Source organism: Dendrobates tinctorius, unplaced genomic scaffold (assembly GCF_039654945.1).
Source record: "Dendrobates tinctorius isolate UK_male_01 unplaced genomic scaffold, ASM3965494v1 ptg000007l, whole genome shotgun sequence".
In the NCBI taxonomy this organism is placed as follows: Eukaryota; Metazoa; Chordata; class Amphibia; order Anura; family Dendrobatidae; genus Dendrobates; species Dendrobates tinctorius.
This window is the reverse complement of record NW_027361675.1, coordinates 12,523,560-12,533,777: the sequence shown is the minus strand read 5'-3', so window position 1 is coordinate 12,533,777 and position 10,218 is coordinate 12,523,560.

Sequence of the window (10,218 nt, the reverse complement as noted above, 5' to 3'; positions counted from 1 at the left end):
AAGGCAAGAGCTATAGTCGGCGATGCCCATAGTCACGCAGGACAATTTAAAGACAGAGGGCGTGGCTAAGACCTCAGCCAGAATGACAACCTGGTTAACCCAATCCAAGCCGGATCAGAAGACCAACCAGCGCCGATGAAAACAAAGTGGTAGGATGGGGTATTACCACTGTCTGCCGGACACCCTGGTGCGAACAGTGTCCGACATGACCATACCCCACCTTCTACAAGGGACCCCAGGAACCTCACAATGTCGAGGACCTGGCTTGTCCGGATGGCGGCAATGAAACATTGTAACCAGTCGGTCCGCATGTATGCCCGAAGCCGGCACCTTAGTCCTCTCCTCTGGACCATAGCCACGCCAGTGGACCAGGTACTGTAGAGTGCGACGCACTACCCGAGAGTCAACCACCTTGGACACCTCAAACTCCAACATGCCATCCACCAAGACGGGAGGTGGTGGCATGGGAGAAACATCAACAGCACCCACGGCCTTCTTAAGTAACGCCCTGTGAAACACATTATGTATCTTGTATACGGCAGGTAACTCCAAACAAAATGCCACAGGGTTGATAATTGCGGAGATCCTAAATGGACCAATGAACCTGGGACCCAACTTAAGCGATGGTATTTTGAGTTTGATGTTCCTTGTAGACAACCACACCCAATCACCCACACACAGGTCCGGACCTGGCACACGTTTACCGTCAGCCACACGTTTGTACCTAGAACCTACATTCAGCAAGCGCTGCTTTACTCTCCTCCAAACGGATGACAATTGTGATCCCAACTGGTCCTCCGGGACGCCCGCCGAGCACCCTTGGCGCAAGGTACAGAATTGGGGATGTTGACCATAAACACAAAAGAAGGGAGATTCCCCAGACGATTCCTGACAATGATTGTTTATTGCAAATTCAGCCAGAGGAAGAAACGCCGACCACTCTTCCTGATTGTCAGACACAAAGCAGCGTAAGTATTGTTCCAGGTTTTGGTTCATACGCTCAGTCTGCCCATTCGACTGCGGATTTAAAGCCGATGAATGAGACAATTTAATCCCTAGGCGTGAGCAAAAAGCTCTCCAAAATTTTGGCACAAATTGTGTACCTCTATCAGATACAATGTCAGACGGGACACCATGAAGTCTGACCACCTCGCGAATAAATACCTGAGCAAGGCTCTTCGCATTGGGCAAAGATGGCAAAGCAACGAAATGCGACATTTTAGAGAACCGATCAACTATTACCAGAATGACCGTGTTCCCAGCCGAGGAGGGCAAATCCGTAATGAAATCCATGGAAATCTCAGTCCATGGCTTACTGGGCACACAGAGAGGATGCAACGTGCCAGCAGGACGGGAGCGTGGTGTCTTGGCCCTTGCGCACGTGGTACAGGCTGACACATATGAGGCCACGTCCTGCCGGATTTTGGGCCACCAAAAACGACGTGATACAAGTTCCAGAGTGCCCTTAACCCTTGGGTGGCCCACCAGGACAGTATCGTGATGTTCCCCTAACACCTTTAAGCGTAGGTGTAGTGGCACAAACAATTTATTAGGAGGCAGATCCGGCAGTACCTCCTCCTGAGCCTCAGAAATCTCTGCCTCAACTTCTGTCGTGAGAGCCGAGACCACAACACCCTTTTGGAGGATAGGCACCGGATCCTCATGTGGCTCTCCACCCAGGAAACATCTGGACAAGGCGTCCGCCTTAGTATTCTTAGAACCTGGTCGGTATGTCACAAAAAAATTGAACTGGGTGAAGAATAACGCCCAGCGAGCCTGTCTGGGGGACAGGCGTTTAGCAGACTCTAAATAAAGCAGGTTTTTATGGTCTGTTATAACAGTAATCTGATGGACAGCCCCCTCCAAGAAATGTCGCCACTCCTCAAATGCCAACTTGATGGCCAACAATTCCCTGTTACCAATATCGTAAATACGCTCGGCAGGCAACAAATTCTTGGAGAAGTAGGCACATGGATGCAATTTGCCCAAGGTTGGACCCTGAGACAGTACCGCCCCCACTCCAACCTCGGATGCATCCACCTCCACAGTAAATGGTAGGGAGACATCAGGCTGAACCAGGATGGGAGCTGAAGCAAAGCTGTTTTTCAGGAATTCAAACGCGCGCACAGCAGCCTCAGACCAGTCAGTAAAATTGGTACCTTTTTTAGTCCTGTCAGTGAGCGGTTTAGCAATCATAGAAAAATTCTTAATAAATTTCCTATAATAGTTGGAAAAGCCCAGGAATCGCTGAAGCGCCTTGAGATTATCAGGCCGTTCCCACTGCAGCACCGCTTGCACCTTAGCGGTGTCCATTTTAAACCCTGCGGCGGAAATTACATAACCCAAAAAAGGTAATTCTTGGACGGCAAATACACATTTCTCAAGCTTGGCATAGAGCTTGTTCTCCCTGAGTAACTGCAATACCTGCCTAACATGCTCTATGTGTTCATCACGGTCGCGTGAGTAAATAAGAATGTCATCAAGGTATATAATAACAAATTTCCCCAAGAGATGAGAAAAGACATCATTTATGAAATGTTGAAACACTGCTGGCGCGCTCGTCAACCCAAATGGCATCACCAAACTCTCAAAATGACCCTCAGGGGTATTAAATGCTGTCTTCCATTCATCCCCTTGACGGACTCTTATGAGATTGTATGCCCCCCTGAGGTCAAGCTTGGAAAACCATTTGGCACCAGACACCTGGTTGAACAAATCGGGTATCAGTGGCATCGGGTATGGGTCACGAACCGTAATCTGGTTGAGTTCCCTGAAATCCAGACACGGGCGTAATCCGCCATCTTTCTTCTTGACAAAGAAGAACCCCGCCGCCAATGGAGATGATGAGGGCCTGATGTGCCCTTTGCTTAGACTTTCTGCAATGTATTCTTTGAGAGCTTGCCTCTCAGGACCGGAGATATTAAACATCCTGGCTTTCGGTAGCTTAGCTCCCGGTTTTAACCTAATAGCACAGTCATAGGGTCGGTGCGGTGGCATCTCTGAACAACCTTTTTCAGAAAATACATCAGCAAAGTCCAGCAGTGGCTCCGGGATGCTGGGAGTCACCGCGGAGATACACGTGGCCAGACAACTCTCCTGGCAATATCTGCTCCACTGGATTATGTCCTGGGTTTTCCAATCAATCACCGGATTGTGCATAGACAACCATGGAAACCCCAGAACTACCTGAGCAGGTAAATTACTGAGCACCATACATGTTACCCGCTCAGAGTGTAGGACCCCAATGTGGAGTTTTACATCAGCCACAAACTCTTTAATCTCCCCTTGTGAGAGAGGGGAGGCATTGATGGTAACCACCCGGATAGGATTAGGCAGCGTCTCCACCTTAAATCCCGCTGTACGCGCAAACTTTTCATCAATGAGATTAGCAGCTGAACCACTATCTACAAATACAGTAATTGACAGCTCTTGGCCCCCGATTACTACCTTGGCAGGGAGCATACACTGGGAGACCATCATGGAGGATATGCAAAGGCTCAGATTAGACTCCTCCAGACCCTCTGAGCCTAGCAGTTTTCCGCCAGCACATCTTTCTTAGGTACCAGGGGGCAAGCATTAATAAAATGCCACAAAAAAACCAGACCCCTTGCTTTCTGGGCAAGGGACATTTATGCTTGTTATTATGTGTATGTGATATACCAGCGATCTGCATAGGTTCCACGGATTCACCCGAGGCAACCTCACCAGAAACTGCCCCTCCCCCACAGGCAATGTCTCCTGCGACCTCTAACGAAAGCGGCGATCAATGCGTACTACAAGCACCATAGCAGCCTCCAGAGAGGCGGGAGTCTCATACATTAGCAGAGCTTGTTTAACCCTTCCAGAAACCCCATGCAAAAATTGAGTCCTTAGAGCAGGGTCATTCCATTGAGTGTCCACAGCCCAGCGACGAAATTCAGTACAGTAATCCTCCGCCAGTCGCTCACCCTGGAGTAGAGAGCATATTTTAGACTCTGCTAACGCCAGTCTGTCTGGATCGTCATAGATTAAACCAAGAGCGGAAAAAAAAAAGTCTACTGACTCAAATGCATGTGAATCAGAAGGTAGTGAGAAAGCCCATGCTTGTGGATCACCACTCAGTAAGGAGATTACCAAGCCCACACGCTGAGCCTCATTTCCTGAGGAGAGTGGACGCATACGAAAGTACAATTTGCAGGATTCACGAAATACAATGAACTTACAGCGAACACCAGAAAATCATTCAGAAAATCGTTCAGGAAGAGGTAACTTGGGTTCAGCTGTGGACCGCCCCCCTCAGTTCAGTGACCTGTATGGACAGAGCCTCCAGCTGCTTGGTTATGGAGACTATAGGATCCATGGTAAATAATCCATTTTTTTTTTCCCCCTTTTTTTTTTTTTTTTTTGGGCCGACTATAATGTCATGGGCAGCCTAGGTAACTTTAGGCTGAAACCCCGGGGCCCCTGCGGAGTCCCTCAGACTAGGGGAAACCCTGTCTGTCCCTCAACCCAGGGTTTACACTGAAGGTGTGCCTGCCTGGGCCTCCACCCTGTCCTTGTCTCCTGTCCAGCCCTAAGCTGAACCCACCACCCTCCACCCAGTGAGGAGACCAAACACCAAACCACACAAATACGTATGGACAGGGATAAAGGAAATGCACCACACCGCGTACACACAGGGGAATACAATAATGTGCAAGGACAACCAAATAATACAACACAGGGAGGCAAAATGGCAACAACAGAATATACTACACCAGAAACAGTATGCTCCTTAGACCACCACTCCAGACCGGTATCGCTAGCACAAGGCAAGAGCTATAGTGAGCGACGCCAATAGTCAAGCAGGACAATTTAAAGACAGAGGGTGTGGCTAAGACCTCAGCCAGAATGACAACCTGGTTAACCCAATCCAAGCCGGATCAGAAGACCAACCAGCGCCGCTGAGAACAAATTGGTAGGATGGGATATTACCGCTGTCTGCCGGACACCCCGGTGCGAACTGTGTCCGACATGACAGGTGTATATAGTATTGGGGAGAATTTGAATCTCCCTAGAGATTTTAGGAGGCTGCACTATTATGTCAGGCCCACTATAGATTACACCTCAATTTAACAGGCTGAAATTGGCTGGTGTATGACAAGGTGCAAGGTGTATATAGTAATGGGGAGAATTTGAATCTCCCAAGAGATTTTAGGAGGCTGAACTATTATCTCAGGCCCACTATAGATTACACCTAAATTTAACAGGCTGAAATAGGCTGGTGTATGACAAGGTACAAGGTGTATATAGTATTGGGGAGAATTTGAATCTCCCTAGAGATTTTAGGAGGCTGAACTATTATCTCATGCCGACTATAGATTACACCTCAGTTTAACAGGCTGAAATTGGCTGGTGTATGAAGGTACAAGGTGTATATAGTATTGGGGAAAATTTGAATCTCCCTAGAGATTTTAGGAGGCTGAACTATTATCTCAGGCCCACTATAGATTACACCTCAATTTAACAGGCTGAAATAGGCTGGTGTATGACAAGGTGCAAGGTGTATATAGTATTGGGGAAAATTTGAATCTCCCTAGAGATTTTAGAAGGCTGAACAATTATCTCAGGCCCACTATAGATTACACCTCAATTTAACAGGCTGAAATAGGCTGGTGTATGACAAGGTGCAAGGTGTATATAGTATTGGGGAGAATTTGAATCTCTCTAGAGATTTTAGGAGGCTGAACTATTATCTCAGGCCCACTATAGATTACACCTCAATTTAACAGGCTGAAATAGGCTGGTGTATGAGAAGGTACAAGGTGTATATAGTATTGGAAAGAATTGAAATCTCCCTAGAGATTTTAGAAGGCTGACAATGATGCTCTCAGTCCAAGTATGGCAGCAGGCAGCCTAATAAGCAGGACTGCTGCACACAAAAGTGTGGAAAAATGAACGCTTGGTAACTGTGCAGAAAAGAGAAAGAAAAGTATTTTTGCTTTTAAAAAGCAGTTTGCACAGCAGTGTGCAAACAGCAATGCAGCTATCAGGGAGCCTTATAAGGCAGCCTAATAACCAATGCTTGATGCTGATCAAACATAAGAAGGCAGAAGACACCTCACAGTGAAGCTGTGGAGTTAACTGTCAGGGAAGATGTCTATAGTGTTTTTTTTTTACTATTTTATACTTGACAAAACTGGTGTTTGCTGAATTTTCTGACTTTTCCTTTGTATCCAATTCAGAAAAATCTGCCATTAATCAATTAATCTGCAACATAAATTGACCCACTGCGGCTTTAGAATCCTCACTGTATATCATTGTTTGCAGAACTTTTTTCTGCACTGTGTGGATGAAATTTGGTAACAATTTACAACAGAGGTAACACCTCTCTATGTAATCCTACCGATAATAATAATCAAATGAATACTGAATAGAGGTCTATTATGTGGCTTGGAGGACAGATTTCAGAAGAATTTTAAAGGAGTATTCTCAAGTTTTGAAGTTAGCCCCTATTCATAGGAAATGAGATAACTTCCTGATCGTTGGGGGGTCCGACTGTTGCGACTCATCAACCAATCTCAAGAGCCATGGCAGAGCCCCACTCCATTCATTCTTATTTGGACTACCGGAGATAGATAACCGATGCACTCTACCGGTCTTCTGCACTCCCATAAGAATGAATGGAGCAGCAATACATGATTGACCTTCACTCCTGGTTTCGTCGGGATGGCAGGGGTCCCAGCAGTGAGACCCTCAGTGATCGGGAAATTATCTCCAATGTTATGCATAACTTCCGAATGCAGTACTACCCATTTATGCGTAAGTTACTTTAAGGAATAATAACATGTTCACCCATCATAGGGGGCTAGATTGGATGTTCGAAAGTTCTTATACTGACAGTCTTTCAAGCTGGCATTATGAAGTGTGATAAAATAACAAAATATATACAAGGTGGGCCATTTATACGTATACACCTAAATAAAATGGGAATGGTTGGTGATATCAACTTCCTGTTTGTGACACATTAGTATATGGGAGGGGGATACTTTTCAAGATGGATGGTGATTATGGTGGCCATTGTTAAGTTGGCCATTTTGTTGTCAGCCATTTTGGATCCAACTTTATTTTTTCCAATGGCAAGAGGATCATGTGACAAATCAAGCTTATTAAGAATTTCACAAGAAAAACAATGGTGTGCTTGGTTTTAACATAGCGTTATTATTTCATGAGTAATTTACAAGTTTATAACCAGTTATAAAATGTGTTCAAAGTGCTGCCCACTGTGTTGGATTGTCAATACAACCCTCTTCTCCCACTCTTGACACACTGATCGCAACACCGCAGAAGAAATGCTACTCTAAAGGGGTCAGATTCCTTGTAGGAAAGCTCAGACCTGACACCCATAATGTGGTGGTGCACCATCTTGCTGGAAAAACTCGGGCCATCTTTAGTGCATAAAGAGGGCAACACATCATCATGTAGCAATTTCAGATATCCAGTGGCATTGAGGTTTCCTTTGATGAAGAATGGCCCCACTATCTTCGTACCCCATATACCACACCATACCATCAATTATGGGTGTCCGAGCATTCCTACATGAACAGTTTCCTGGAAAGTGGATTGGTCATCGTGGGCCAGTTGAATGGCCACCAGTGTGTCAAGAGTGGGAGAAGAGGGTTGCATTGACAATCCAACACAATGGGCAGCACTTTGAACACATTTTATTAGTGGTCATAAACTTGTAAATAACTCATGAAAGAATAAAGTTACATTAAAACTAAGCACACCATTGTTTTTCTAGCAAAATTCTCAATAAGTTTGATGTGCCACATGTGTTAGGAGTGGTGGAAGGCACTAAATAAAAATATAAATAAAGTACCTTCGCCACTCGGGGTCCACCGTGCAGAAGATGTAATAATTGCTGCTAGGTGACGGCAGATCAATCTGGCGGTAATGTGCACAGGGGTTAACGGCACCCAATGTGCACTGCTCATACTCTGATGAACTCACAGAGTCCCAGAAACAAAACACAAAAACGCTGAGTCTGTTTAGGTCACAGAACTACAGCGCTTCACAGGAGTAGCAATAGATGGCGGTACTTACTCCGTCTAGACCTACCGACAAGGCACAGGTGTAAAGCGTCGCAACTGCGGACGCACAAAGAGCTGCAACTGCAGCACGGCAAAGACAGAGACGCTGTAATGACACTGCTAACTAGCAGGCGCAATGCTGACGCTAGGCTGCTTAGGCAATGGAGCAATAGCGCGCTGGCGCTGATACTGGCAATAACTCAGGCACTCTCACAAACGTAGTATCAGAGGGTAGGGGTTTCCAATGAGACATTCACCAGTTCATGCATCCATCAAACAAACATACAGCAGCAGTATGGCTATACTAGCGCATGGCGGAACAGCCATGCGCGCTTTTTATAGTGAACGGGACCTTCCGGAAATCTCCAGGTCTCCAAGAGGAGCCAATGGGATCTGACACAGTACCTGAACACCTGAATCCCGAACTCCAATGGGAGTTCGTCCCATGAGCATGCTCAGACGCAAGAGTAGAGGACTTAGCCTCTGGAGAGAGTTGCCGCAGGGCAATCTCCTCTGCAGTCTCCTCTACAGCAGATGAAGAGCAGGAGACTGCAGAATGTGAGAGTCCAGATTTCAGCAAAGGAGAGGCAGAAATCTGACTCCTAACATTACCCCCCTCCTAGGGCCCCCCTCACTGAGCCTTCCGGACCATCAGCCTGTGCCCTACAGTGGCATTGGGCTCAAACTCGCCCAAAGGTGAGCTTGGTGTCCTGGTGGGTGATACCGTAAACCGGGACACATAGAAGGCATCAGTGGAGGCAAGGTCACCAGGTTTCAGGAGGGACACCTGTGAGATAGCGGGAGCAGGTGATGCAGCAGAGCGCCGCCGTGAGTCGGCGGTCGTCACCACTCTCCGCCTAGGAAGGCTATCCTGAGCACATGAGGCGCAGGCCTGAATAAATTTTTTGATGTCCCAAGCTCTGTGGGGCCACCAATACGCGCCGGCCAATAGCTTTGTGGTTTGCATATAGCCCCGATGGTTGTGCGCATTGGACGCGTGTGCCCAGGCGAGGACTTGAGCCCTAAGATCAGGAGGAACAAAGGACTTGTCAACCAGCTCAGAGTTCAACCATTGCGGGGAGCTAGCCTCCTGAGAAGCAGCACACACATGATGACAACCGCAAATGGACACCTGAGCCGGAGCTGTGTCATAACTGGTACAAGACACTTCCATGGGCTCGGGGTATAGAACCTCTGGCTTAGTCAGCTCAAGAGGCTCAAAAAATTTGAGAGCCGGACTAGCTCTCCGCTTGGAGTGAGCACGCTCCATACCGCGCTCCGAAAAACGGAGGTCAATACGTGAGGAGACAGAAATTAGCCCCTCCAAGGTAGTGGGGATCTCTCTGGTAGAGAGAGCATCCTTGACATGCTCCGCTAGCCCACGCCAAAAAACGGGAATAAGGGCCCTATCGGACCATTCCAGCTCAGATGCCAGTGTCCGAAAACGGACGGGGACGGCATACTGGCTAACCGAGAGGGATCCCTGAGTAAGAGCGAGTAACTGCAGAGAAGTGTCGTGCGTGACCCGTGGGCTGAGGAAAACCTGCTTGATAGCCATTAATAGGTTATTCCAAGGCCTTGCCCGACAGTAGGAAAATAACAAATGCCTCCTTGGCCCGTTCCATAGGGAATTGCGCGGCCAGTAGCTCCAGGTGGATTGAGCACTGACTGATGAAGCCCCTACAGGAAGTGCCATCTCCGGAAATCTTATCGGGTAACGGGAGGCGAGTGACTGTCGGTGCAAGGGTGTACACAGACATACGACCTACCGCATCAGTTAGAGCCTGTACAGCAGCATCAGTAGCGTGAGCAGCGGCGAGAGCCTTCTCAAGAGTAACTAAACGGTTCTCAAGCTGCCGTATGCACTGCATGAGTTGCTGCTGATCTGCCATCACTAGCCAGATCCTGGCGCTAGTATAATGTTAGGAGTGGCGGAAGGCACTAAATAAAAATATAAATAAAGTACTTTCGCCACTCAGGGTCCACCGTGCAGAAGATGTAATAACTGCTGCTAGGTGACGGCAGAGCAATCTGGCAGTAATGTGCACAGGGGATAACGGCACCCAATGTGCACTGCTCAGACTCTGTTGAACTCCCAGAGTCCCAGAAACAAAACACAAAAACGCTGAGTCTGTTTAGGCCACAGAACTACAGCGCTGCACCCGCG